The sequence below is a fragment of the Miniopterus schreibersii genome (genome assembly GCF_964146895.1).
Source record: "Miniopterus schreibersii genome assembly, chromosome: 15".
Lineage (NCBI taxonomy): Eukaryota > Metazoa > Chordata > Mammalia > Chiroptera > Miniopteridae > Miniopterus > Miniopterus schreibersii.
In genome coordinates, this window is record NC_138115.1 from 38,493,014 (window position 1) to 38,507,366 (window position 14,353).

Below are 14,353 nucleotides of genomic sequence, written 5' to 3' on the forward strand. Positions count from 1 at the left end.
TAAACTTTGAGACGGAAAATTGCAGAAATCCCAGAGTGCCATGATCCTCTTCACTCAACAGAAATGACTTAAGCTCCTGCTCTGGGCCTGGCACACAACACTGTCATTGTCCTGAGGAGTTGCAATCTAGTGGGGGCAGGGAGGGGACCACATGAACACAGTACCAGCACTTAATCGGGGCTGGAATCTATGGATATAGACATGCTCTGAGGTGAGTTGGTGAAACTTGTGTTGGAGGAACTAAAGTAGTTTCATGTGACTAAAACCTAGACAAGCCTCTCTTAACCTTAATGCCCATTCATTAATCCATCCATTGGTTTATTTATTCATGCAGACTTTTTCGGACAAGCAAAACAACTAAGCACTACATGAAATATATGAATGAATGGCTTGTCATTTGTGACCTTGAGAAGCTGATTGTTTAGTAGGGGAGAAAGTCATGTGAATGCTTCCTTTTTTTCATATATTTTTATTGATTTCAGAGAGAGGAAGGGAGAGGAAGAGAGAGAAAAACATCAATGATGAGAGAGTCATTGATCGGCTGCCTCCTGCACGCCCCTACTGGGGATCAAGCCTGCAACCCGGGCATGTGCCCTGACCTGGAATCGAACCTTGACCTCCTGAGCCATGCCAGCCAGGCTGAATACTTCTATCTAAATCAGCATAAAGAGGTAAAGGAGTGTGCGAGAGATACAAAGGCGTCCAGGGGGCAGCTGTGTGCTCTTCTACCTGGGGAGATCTGCAGAGGCTCTGTAGAGATGGTGGTCTTTGATGGGAACCCGGATCTCACTTCGTGGTGCACCTGGATGTGTAGGCAGGAAGCTACTTCAGGCAGAGGGCACAGGATGAGCAAAGGCTAGGAATCTCAGGTGTGTGAATAACTGTCTCCTATCACTTGTCCCTGGGGAAAGAAGGGGACAGGGGTGATAACAGCATGAGAAACCTGACAAGCAGGGAGACTGTGGATGCTGAAGAGGCCATGGCAAAAGGTCTGGGAGCATGCAGAGCAAACTGTGTCAACTCAGCCATTTTGCCAAAGGCCAGCTCCGCGTAGGAATCTGAAAAGAAAACAGATTATTTATGTGCTACCACGAGCAATATATCTGAGGCCAAGAGGAGCCGAGAGTTATTGAGCTAGTTCAAAGCAATCTCGATTATTGAAAATGAATGAAATTGAATTCCACTTCCTACAGAGTCATTTATTGAGAGACAAAAGCAATTAATATTGAAAATAAAATAATTGTGAACTTCTGAACTAAATTACCATGCAAATATAATGTACTGTCTCATCAGTCTTTAAATACTTCATGTATTAGAAAATTGTAACCCAGTGTTTGAACCAGCATCCTCTATAGCATTAGCATTTATTTATTCTGCTTTTGCCAGAAGGGGACTCTCAAGAGGAACAAATGAGAAACCAAAGTTTCAGAAATATAATTCAAAATTTAAAATTTATAACCATGACGTTTGGGATTTCAACTTGTAAATTAATTCTTTCATTGTGTAAAATATTTTAAAAAGCTGAACTGGTAGTGTGTCCCACAGTTCATTGATAGCAACAGGAATTTTTGCATTTTATTGAAAAGTTGACATTGTCATGGAATACCTGTTGCCAGGTGCCATGCATGCGTTTGATGAATGAATCTACTGTCAACGTCAAGCATCCTTTTGTAACTGATGTTTGTACTGAGAGATGTACATATAGTGTAACTCACACAAGTCTAAAAATTGCGTCACTTTGTTCTATGGAAACACCACAAGGTCTCTAGAAGGGTTGGTCACCCACTGTAATTATTTCTTCCCACTTTGGGAAATGAGCTGTCTTTAAGTAGGGGACCTATGCAAAGCTTATGATGAGGATTGGGAGAAAATAATTAGAAATAGTTGGGAGGCTGAAAGTGGAAAGAAAAGGGACGGTATCAAGAAAAGTACCCTGGAGAGTAACTTAGGTCCTCTCATGCTGGAGAGCTCTGGGCAATACCCAGAGTCATTGCAACCAGGAGTGAAGGAGCTGGTGTACTTATTCCTCTGATGTCTGATGATTCACCCACGAAGAATCACAGTTTGGCTATTGGGAGTGAAAGCATGTGGGGAGCTGATGTGTGGGAAGACAGGAAAGAGATCTGAGGGATTGTGGACAGTGCCCTGGAAGCTTCTGCCACATCAGCCATGTCAGATATTCTGTGATTATCGTTAAATGTGGGGAGAGAGTTTAATCTTACCAGTCCATGGGGATAGTAAAGAATTTACTATCATCTTCCTGGGAAACATACCCAGTTCTTGGCAGTTTTCTCAATTCAGAGCTTAACATGCAGGGAGAGGTTTCAAGGGGGCTAAGAGGTCGATTTCCTGCTGGTCACAGGCTGGTGGCAGAGGACCGACACATAGTAGGTAATCTACTAAGTTAGGAAAACAAACTAGGAAAGGTATGGTAGATATGTCATTGTGACAAAGCTTTCAAATAGCTGGGCTTAAGGCAGCAAGGAACAGGGGAGCCTCTGAAGAGCCAGAGATACACCCATCTTAAAGAGTACTGGCTCAAGAATACATTTGAGTGCACAATTTGGCCTGTAGCCCACCAGTTTGCAACATTGAATGTCTAAAATGAATGAGCTTCATATGTACATAAATATGGTTTGGACATTGATTGAAAACTTTCCAGAATATAGAAAGGGAGAGGAATGTTGAACCCACTAGATTCCTGCCATCTATTTAATAGTTGGGACTCTGCCTCAGAGAAATAGATGCTCTTAGTAGCAGGTTCCATTGTAGAGAAATCTTCAGTATATAGCCAATGCCTCTTGATTTCTTTAATACTTGTGTGTATCCAGGGAAGATAAATTAAACCCTTATTTTGGCTGAGAGTTTTGCCATCAGCATTTTGGGAAAAAGGAATTCTTTTAACTATTCAATTAAATGTAATGATGTTTGTCTTTAAATATGAAATAAAATACTGTTTCAGTGCAATCCTTCCTTTGCCCTTCCTCAGAGTCATTGGGGGAAAAGATCTCTTTAATGACCAATGCCCCACTAACGTCCATGTACACTGATTGAATGTAGCACTAATTCGTAAGCCTTGAAGTAAACCTTACATTAGTGTATGAGCCTTCATTGTTAGATCTTCACAGAGTTGTATTTTATAGTGGCGCTTGCCTGTATTGATCCCATGTACCACGCCATCTTTGGGGTTTTCACAGTGATTCACCATCGATGATCAGGCAGATCATTGAAATGCTAGCGTCTAATCTTTGGGCTGAGTATAAATGGTCCCACTGCTACATTTAATCATTATTAATGTTTCTTCTGGAAACTTCCATGCTTTTTGCATTCAACATGCAAACCAGGTCCTATTGGCAGTTACAAACCAGTAGGGAATAGACATTTTAGGAATCTTTTGCAGTAAGCACTCTTGTGTAGTACTGATTATGACTTAAGATGTTCCATTGTTAAGAAACTTATGGTTAGCTCCATAATTTTTCTAGTTATATTTGAGAATGGGAGTTGGGTTTTGATATCCTAGTTATTTTCCCCCCTCTTAAAGTTTAAAACAAAAATACTTACCTAGAGACCAAATTTTAAACACTTAATCTCTTAGAAAAATTATAGGCAAAAATAGGTACGAAAATAGAGCTTCAATTAATCTAGCCCTGGCTGAATTTGCCAGGTAGCTGAGTAACTTCCCACTACACTTTTTGTTTTGAAGACTTGGTGCAGGAAGGGCTTTACTCATTCTTAGCCCCAGTGGGATGAGAGCAGCTTCAAAGGAAATATGAAGACTTCTTTTGACCTTGGAATTATATTTGTACTTGCTTCTATATTTTAAGAAGATGATGACCTTTTGTTCACTCAGACTCACTAGAGGAAGACTAGTCCAAATGATGGAGAAAGCTAAACTGTCAATTATTTTAAAAGAAATAGAATATTTTTTACTACAAACAGTATTTTACTACAGACAATGTTTTTACTATGGAGCTTGACCATTAAAGTCTTTTTAGAAGGCTCTTAGAAAAATTGAGTGATTGCTTAGATAAGAATGATTTATAAAGGGTTGTTTAAAAAACGTGTTTCTTATGCTATTAATTTGCTTTGGAAGCCTGTCTTTATCGGTGATACAAAGATACACTTCTGAATAATTAGCATTATAGTTATATGTATTTTTTCTGAGTTAAACTATTTCTCCTTGACACCATCCAAACCAATGTTTAATTATGCATCTCCACTTTACTCAGGTTGTAAAAAATGTCTTTAAGGCATGAACTTTCTGCCCATTAACATTCACCTAAATGACACTGGGGTGCCATTTGGTTAATTACATTTGGAGTTCAAAATTTTGATTATAGCTGATTTATCAGAGGTAATCTTTTAAAGGCATAAAATTAAAATATGGGCAATGCAGGTAAAAAAGATTAATTTTCCCTAAATCATCAAGATTGGTTGTCTGGTTTTTCATAAATATACTGGATGTTGACATAGTATACTTGGCCTTTGTCTTGGTTAGGTTTTGTAAGCTCCAAGTGGTTAAATTTAGGGAATATTTTTCCAACCTTGGGTCATTTTAGGTTATAGGAACAGTGACCATCTAATGACTTGGCTTTAAGATGTTATAAAACTTAAGTAGTCCATTGAACTATTTAATGTGATCTATGCTAAATGAAGCAAAAAGATAAAACTCCTGCCCTCAAGGAGTTTACAATTGAGTGGATGGCAAATCTAAACCAAATAAAAAGTTAATGAATGCAGTTATTTCAATTTGTAAGAGAAGAAGAAAGAAAGCTTGAAAATTAAAGACCTAGTGTCCTAAGACAGAGGACGAGAGGGTGTGAAGCGATAGATGGTATTATTATTCTTTTCTTTATTGCTCATTATCATTAATTTTAATTTTCTTCAATACAAATAAAAAATGAGCAATTGATTATGCAATTACTTACTTAGATTCAGTTAAAATTATATACTTACTGAATCATTGAAATGATTGATTCCATAAGGGTCTGGTTATATGGGTAGGCATAATCTAGATATTTAAGTTATTTTTAGAACTATAATTTACTGCTCCTAAATAATTTTCATGATCATATAATATGTGACCAATGCAGAAAACTTGAAAATTACCAAAAGATCCACCTATAATTTTTTCACCAAAAGGGAACCAATATTAACATTTTGGCAAGTATCGCCCACTTTCTGACAAACGTATAAGTATTTCTACATATGCGTTTTTACGAGAAATAAAATCTTACTGTACACCTTTTTATACAGTCATTTTCTGCTTTTTAGAATGAACATTTTCCCCGTGACATTTTATATTGTTTTACATTATACTTTTAATGGCTGCATATAATCACATTGTTGCATCTTAACCAAGCCACTATTTGCATACATTTCAAGTGTTTCCAGTCTTTCACTTTTATAAAGAGTGGGATGCCTATCCATTTTCTTATTTTTAATTATTTCCTCTGGGAACACTCCTAAAAGTGGAATTGCTTGGTTTAACTCCCGAGGCCTTGAATTTAGAATACTACCCCTCCAAAAAAGCCGTGCTGATGTATACTTTCACCAGCTAGAGACATGTCCCTTCTCTCCACATGTCACTTTTACTAAGTTCTTCTTTTAACTTTTGTCATTTCAGTAGTCACGAAATGACTACAAAAAGAATTCTGTGTTTTTTATTTTGTGTGAAATTTGAATATATATTTAATAGTTGTTTAAGGTTTGTAATTTTGCTTTTAAAATAAAACTAGGAACAAAATCAAATTTAGAGGAGTTGGGAACTTCTAGGACATGAGCATTATGAAGACAAAATTGAAGGTTATGCTTTTTACGAAAGCAAGTCAACAAGGTACAAATGAGAACATAAGCAATAGAATGGGAACCAAAAAAAAGTATTGTTTAGAGAAAACGAACTTGGGCTCAGGGTCAGGAATCTTTGTCCCCAAGAATCAGTTTGCTGGAATTTCTGATGAGCAATTTATTTTTGGATTGAATTATGGAAATATGGTTAGAATTCCTATGATTACTCTTGAAAGAGATTGTAGTGAACCAATGGGAAAAGCAGGTTGTCTGTGAAGACTGCATTCCAATAGAAAGGACAAATAGAAAATCTTAAGTTGTATGTTCCTCTGCAAACATCTTTCCCTGTGACTGGTAGTTATCAAAATTAAATAATACTAAGAAAATCAAATGGCTGTATTAAATACAGTGACAGAATGTTAGAATTAAAAGGAACTGGAAAGGTCGTCTAACACAGCTCCTCATTTTACAGGTCAAATAGAGTAATGCAGCGATGAAGTGATTTGCCCAAGGACCCATACCTGGTGAGTAAAGAGAGAAGAAATACACACACTTGAACAATAAACATAATGAATATCTGGGGTATAGATAGAAAAGAGTTGGGTTTGAGTTTCCATTATAGCTGTGGGGACAAATGCAGCATTTTTGTACTTGCAAAAATAAAGCCCTTGAGCAAGGAAAAATTGACCAAATTTACTGTTATCTCAACAAGACAGACTTATATCTTATAGATCCCCTTAAAGGTCATATTTTCATATTGTTTGCAAAGATTGGGTAGATATGACTATACCAAAATGTTCCTGAGAAAAGATTAACAGGCTTGGCATGGAACTTTTGCAATAAAGGAAACACTGTAGTTTAATTCATAGTGATTTAAGAAGATGGGAAGTTTTTTGAGATAGGAAATCTAATTATAGTAAAAATAAAATTTCATTTACCCATCATTTCCTCCATTAGTCATTATATTTTTTATTGGGAAGATAAGTATGTACAGAGAATAGCAGGAAAAAAAATACATTAAAGTGTACTAGGGAAAAATAAGGAATTAATGTAGTGCTGCTTAACTATAAATTTCTCATATTATAATCATATGTTAATTTAATCTTCAAGGGAACGTATCAGGTAAGTTCAATTGGTTATTTTAAAACAGAATTCCTATAGCAGTTCCAAAGAACTGTATTGCTTTCTCTAATTCACTTGGAATTTAATGTATTTTTTTAATGACTTGATAACTTTATTTTCTTCTCTACTTGGTGTGGTTATACACTCAGTTGAATATTTTAAGATTTGAACACAGCTTCCTTCTGTTTTGTTGTTGCTGCTTTTTCTTAATTAGGACCTAGCTTTTCATCCAACTTTAAATGTAAACTGAAATACCCCATTAACTTATTGTTGTAGTTTAACACCAATGTATTGATTCATTTAATTTTATATTCCCGAAATCAAAGCATTCCATACTAATTAAATGTTGTTGTTAATGATGATGGCATATAATTTAGGGGGAAAAGTTAAGTGATTCAAGTTGTTTTGTTCATTTGTGAGAGTAAGTATGTGAATAGAGTTGAGACATTTTTTGAGAATGAAGAACTTGTCCAATCTGATATGCAGTGTATATTTTAATAAAGCTTAAGTAATTAAAAAATTTTGGCACTGGCTTAGGAATAAAGAGATCAGTGGAACAGAATAGGGTCTAGAAAGAAATTTAAATAGAGGGATTTAATATGGAATAAAAGTGCCATTTCAACTGAACAGGAAAATAATGGTACAGTCAAGAAGTAGTAAAGAGAAAAAAAGACATAAAAATGTAAAATGTCTTTATGGCAAAAGAGAAAATTAAAGGATTTTTGTCAACAAATATGGAACACGTACATGTAGACACATTCATAAGAATAGTATAAATAATTTAGGAGAAATAGGCAAATGATATGAATGGGATACTCTTAAAAGAAATACCATTGGCTGGTCAATAAAATTTAAAAATTGTTCAAGTGTACTAATACTAAAATACATGTAAAAATATATATAGTGTGTCTGAGAATTGATAACATTGAGCAATGGTGAGTCCATAGGGACATCGGCACTCTCATTTTAGGTGGAGCAAAATTGGCCAATTTCTATTAAAATTTCAATTATAGACATTGTATGACGACCCAATTGCCTAACTTCTCAGAAAATATTCTATGAGATTATTCAAGTTCATAGGATATATGTTCAGGAAGTTCATTGTACTTTGTTACAGAAAAAATATATATATAAAATAGAAGACTGGTTAAATAAATCATGGTACCTCAATATAAGGAAAATCTATTGTTTTTATTAAAATGCAGTCAATCTATGTCAGATGATGTGGAAATATGTCAATGGTGATTGAGAAATGCAAGGTATAATTTTTTGCTAAAAGTAACACTATAGTTTTAGACAATACTTGCCTCTGGGTTTGGAATTGGAAGAGCGGGTAGGTTATCTCTTTTATCCCATATTATTTTTAATGTGTTCTGATTATAAAGTGCTTTCTACTTTTTTATTTGATTTTGAAATATATAGTTAGCATATAAACATGGAAAATAACAGAAAAGTGAAAGTAGAACAGTACAAATAGTAGACACAGGATCTATTTTATTCTTGTACTACCTGACTGCAAAATTATGTTTTGATATATAACTTAGAAATGAAATATTCATCAAAAATGCATATCTTCAAGAAATTATAGTCCTAGGTGTATACCCAAGAAAAAATCAAAAGAGGCGTCTGCACAGAACTTGTATACATACTTTCATAGCAGCATTATTCGTAATATCCAAAGTGTGGAAACCACCCAGATTTTTACCAACTGATGAATGGATAAATAAAATGTGGTATATCCATAAAATGAAATATTATTGTAGTAAAAAGAAATGATGTACCAGTGCATACTTTAACCTGGCTAAACCTTGAAAACACTATGTTAAATGAAAGTAGCCATTCCCAAAGAACACGTTATTTAATTTACATAAAAGGTTTAAGGTATGTACATATAGAGACAGGAAGTAGATTATTGATTGCCTAGGACTGCGTCTGGGAAGGGGAGATAAAAAATTATTGCTAATGGGAATGGGATTTCTTTTGGGGAGATGAAAATGTTCTAAAATTAGGCCATGCTGATGGTTACACAACTCTGTGCATATACTACAACCATTGAATTGTACTTTAAATAAGTGAACTTTATGGCTTATGAATTATATCTCAATAAAATTTTTTTAAAATACACACTTTTAACACTTGAAATGAGGAGACTTAGGACATTCAACTCATAGAGTCCATGGAACTTTCCTTTGGCTTTTTAGACAACAAGACAAGAGCAGTGTAAATTAAGGCAATTTCTGAGATGGCTTCTTAGAAATAGGGAGTAATAAAGATTATCAGTGCTTCAGTAGTCAAGAGTTGAGACTGAAAATGTAGCACACCCTTTTAATGGTTACAGAAGTTTTCTCAGCAAATGGGATCTATACCAGTGGTGGTACCAGTGATTATTTAAATCATATTAAATCCTATAGTGAGGAAAATATTTTATTCCCCTTTCAATTGTCCTCCAAACCTTTAGATTCTCTTGGTAAGAGAAGCTACTTGATGGTGTTCCATCTTCTGTAGTTTTTGTTTGTTTTTTGCTTGCTTGTTTGTTTTTTACAAAAAGAGACCAGTCCTAAGACTCAGAGCTATCCTTAGGCCACCCCATCTAACCAGGACTCAATTACATTGTTTTGGTTTCACCTCTTTATTTTTACAATTTATCATTTACTTGAGTTAAGTGAAGCTGATTTATCACTTTTAGAGCATTATAACTTGTCCCTCGTAAACATTTATTCAAGTAAAACACACAAAAAGTGTGCTGACCTCAATGAAAATAATAAGAATGATGGCTGTTTGCCTTGTTAGGCAAAATTCATGCTGGTGGGATCTGAATAACTGAAATTTAAAGAACTTAAAGACTATAGCAGTCGTACAATCTTGGTACTACGGGACCTGTAGACCATTTGGTTCAAGACATTTGTTTGACAAATGAGATAACAAGGACCCTGGAATGCTGACATCTTGCAAGGAGTCACATTTTCACACCCAGGTTCAAGAGAAGAAAAGCACTGGTAACTCCTCTTACCTCACATCACTAGGAAGAAGTCGCAGGAGGTGTGGTTTAGCTCAGCTGCACCAGAATTATTTCCTCTGTGATTTAGCGAGACTTAATAAGGGAAGACTGTGATTACCAAATGCCAAATTACAATCTCTCCATTTCTGGTTGCAGTTGGGTGTTCTTGAACTTTTGTTGTCGGGGCAGACAGAGAGCAGAAAGATGGGATTCTGAAAAGGCAGGAAGGGGAGGAAGGGAAGACCTATCATGCCTTTTTGTAAAATGCCAAAGCTAATTTCAATGATTGCTTTAGCGATATAATGATAACCAAGATTAAAGCAAGCAGGCACCCACTTTAGGATATGAGAACTGGAATTTTAGATTTCATTATAAGATTGCCATTTCAACAAAATAGTAATATAATGGCAATGGATTTTCATTTTTTTCCTCCGTTCTGTTGAAACATTCTCATAAATATACTTAGATACAAAGGAGATCTCTCAATTCCATAAAAGCTCGGGAGCTCTGTTTTATTCTTATGCTGACTTATCTCCAGAATATCTTTTTGATGTACAGCTTCAATATTCTTGCCAATGTCCATGACATCAGCAATCGAAAACGGCATTATTTTTAGGAGTTTTTTTTAACGTATAGTTGCAGATTATCAAAAAATAGGGTGAGCTTCTGCTTAGTGCTCACTGAAACATCCTTGTACTGTTACTAAGGGATGTTTATGGCTCATGTAGCTAATTGTTCCAGGAGGGGGAAAATAACATCCATGAAAGGAGGCAGCTTTACCCAGTGCTACTCTAAAATGAACATAAGGCACAGAGAAGGAAACTAATACTTTTATATATTATTATTTCTTGTACTAGAAGAAAATGTTTTTCCAAATTATGTTTTAGAAAACTGATGTTCTGAGATCACAGAGCTAGAAAGTGACAGAGCTCTGTATCTCTTGAACCCAGTACACTCCCAGGTCCCCAAAGTGAACTCCAGACCATGTTCACATGGATCAGCCTTCCAAGGTCTCAGAAATGAAATGTTTTACCCACTGAGCCTATTAGCCTCAAAGGTAGTAATCAAATGTCATGATCAATGAGGTTCCTTTAGTTGAAGAGCATAGGAAAGCATAAATTAGTTAGGTATACTTGATCTTAACTACTCTCCTACAACTTTTCTTTTTTCCCCATTTCTGGAATTTAATTTTACATTAACTGTGAAGTCTCTTTTAGTTATTATTTTAGTTATTAAAAGCCCTTGCAAAGAATCTGAGATTCACCTGGTTTGCATATAATTTCTTCCTACATCAAATAGGGCTTTAGTGAAACTTTAACTGAAATGTTGGCATTAAAGAACTAGTTATTGGCTTACTAATTATACTTTTTCTCTAGACAGTCCTTTTGAAAAGAAATCTGAATATATTTTTACATTCAAAGAATGATGTTAAACTAATGTAATAAAATAAGTGAATCTCTGACATACACAAGCAGCACTAGCTATAAAGAGTGTTGATGGTGTTATGCTGACTCAAGCATTATAGAAGTTATTTTCACTAGATGTGCCACATCTAGTGAAGTTTTCTGTTGCTATACTCATGATCAAGTCACAACCATGACCAAGGTATGGACATGAGTATTCCCAGAAGTGGCTGCTTTCCTTACCACAGTGGGCAGAGACTAAAAGTCCCTTAAATAAATGCATAGTTATCAAACTCTGTAGATGTTATTAGGTACCATATCTGAGAATCTAGGATGTACACGCCTTACATAACCCAGCCAAACCTATGAAGAATAGTGTCATTGGGCTTCTTCCTGGATGGAATGTGTTGGCTACCTCACTGCTGGAGAGGGAGAAACTCACGGTTACCAGGCACACCTCATGATTTTAACACTTTGATAGCCCTTGAGATAGGTCTGTAGAGTCACTCTTTTACCATTAAAGGAAGAATTTGGTACTGCCTTCCTCTGTGATCCATTAACTAGGGCAGAAATGTGCCCTACCCCATCCCCAACAGGATTCAAGGATCGGGATATCAGTGCCTGCGTGTAGGATAATCAGGTTTCTTCTGAATGACCCATGCTTCCCATATTACTGCAGTGTCTAAAGAAGCTGCTGCCTTTTCATTTTAATGTGAGAGATGTAATTTCCCTGTTGTTTTCCAAGGCTGTCAGATAATAGACAAATTGCCTTTGATAAAGCATGCTTTCAATTTCTCCAATGTAATATTCAATTTTCATTTTCATAAGGGGTTGTTTACTTTAATGGCTTGAATTGGTTGACTAGGATGTCAGTGTCTAGCACTCATCAGTAAAGATTATAGTCTGAGTTATAATTCAGAAGGGCATATGTTACTATCAAATTTATTATCTCCAAGTACTTTTCTGTGCTCATTCTTGAAAATCTGGAGTGACAGGCCATTTGAGTAAATAATTTCTCTTTGCTCTATTGTTCCCTAAAAGTCACTTAGAAACAAAACCGATTTGGGCACTGTTTATTGAAGAATTTAAGCAATACTGTTTATTGAAGAAAAGTCTGCTCTAACTCCCGGAATTCCAGCTCACAAAATTCCTGCTAGTAGTTTCTGTTCCCCTTTTTCATTTCACTACCCTGCCTGTGTGTGTGTGTGTGTGTGTGTACATACACAGACCTTTCTCTCTCTTGCCCTATCAATACATAAAGCAGACCTCAAAAAACTTTAATTTTTTTAAATCCCCAATTATAAAAGTAGTATATATCCAGTGTAGAAAATTATGATAATATAGGAAAACAGAAAAAAATTAATCTGTTAAATCCCATGTATACTTCTTTTTCATCATCTCATTTAAACCACTCATAATTAAGAGATTATCATCTGAAAAGTAGTTCTCTTAGCTATTTTAGCTCAGCTGTTTGGCCATGTATTCACCTTGCCAAGGCAGAGTGACCAGCACCCCCTGTGGGATGCTGCTGCACATGCTCCCCGCAAGCCCTGCCCCAATGCCGGTCAACAGCTGAGCAGATGGTGAACCCCTACCACATGCCAGACGCCATGCTAAGCTGAGGACACAGAGCTGAATAATGTACAGGCCCTAAGTGGCACATACAGACAGACGCAAACTCATTGAGTAAGTGCCCCAGCAAGGCTGTGGTTAACCATGAATGGGCCCCTGGGAGAGGCAGGAGCTCCTCATGGGCTGCATAGGAAGAAGTCTGCCTGCAGACAAAATGTAAATGTTCTTAGTTTATTAAAGGTCATTGAAGCCAGAGGTTGAATGGCATCGCCTAAGAGAGTATGGAGAAGAAAAGTAAGCACAGGGCAGAACCTTGGAGAAATCACATTTAATGGTTGGCAAAAGGACATGAGCTTGCAAAGGTGTTTGAGAAGAAACAGAGGAGTTGTTGAAAAACCAAAGTATGTGATATGTAGTGAGCACAAGAAGGGAATGTTTCAAGTTGGAGGAAGTTGTCCATTGGGTCAAATGCTATTTGTTAACAATAAGATCTGAAAGATACTCATTGGTTTTAGCACCACAAATGTTATTGATGACACTGATGAGGGCTGTTTTAGGATGTGATGTAGGTAAGAACACCAGACAGAAGTGGATGCAGAGGTATTGGCAAAGTGTCTAAATGCCTATATCACATTTTAACATTTGATGTGCAGCTCTGATGTTTCCATTATTTAAAATGTAAGTTCCTCGTGTGCATTGACTATGCCTTAATTGGATAACCCTAGTCATAGTACCATACCTATTCTATACAAAGTGCTCAATAAATATTTGAATGATGAATAAATCTTCTGTCCTAAACCTACTTCTATATATCCTCTGCCCTATAGGTCCTTCTGGTCTTTGATTCCTTCCTTCTGAATTTCCGCATTTGATAGGCTGTCAGGTGATATCAATTCTTCTGCAACATCTTTCTGTGTGACAATTTTTGGCTAGGGACAAATGAACTCTCCCTTCTCCAGGAAATTAAATGTTAGTTAAGAATTAAAGTTTAACATATGTAAAATCCCTCCTTCTGCCCCTCCCTCTGTGTGAGTGCGTGTCCCTAGCCTGCCCCTCCGCCTGCCCTGCCCTCCCCTCTGAACTCCGCTCCCTCCCTCTCCACATCTCAGCCTGTTCCTACGAATCCCAGCGCCACTTTGAACCAGGACAGACAAGTTATAGAAGTACAAAAAAGTCACTAATCGCCGTACTTCTCTGGTGAAGATATTTGAAAGATAGCTTGAAGAGAGGGAGGAAAAAATAGATTGACATGAAAACTAAGGACAAGTATTAAAGAGGTAAATTTTGAGAAATACTTGAGATGCAACACAAAGGCTCAGCTGACTGGATGATGAAGAGTCTGCGGGTCTGCCAACTTCTCTTGTGATTAATGACATCAAGGGCAAATTTACAGAAGTTGGGAAATGGGGAATTAGCTGTTGCTTCCTTCGTTTTGTCTACGAAGACGTTTTAATCCTTAGGTAGCCCTGAG

General features: G+C 36.4%; 1 protein-coding gene across 2 annotated transcripts in view; it reads left to right on the plus strand.

The window, feature by feature from the left end:
* RARB (retinoic acid receptor beta) overlaps positions 1-14,353 on the plus strand; it is a 571,444-nt gene that overhangs the window by 163,018 nt on the left and 394,073 nt on the right. For both annotated transcript variants that reach the window (XM_081159689.1, XM_081159688.1), the window contains one exon: positions 6,260-6,311. The gene's annotated coding sequence lies outside the window, so the exon portion shown is untranslated. The remainder of the gene's footprint in view (positions 1-6,259; positions 6,312-14,353) is intronic.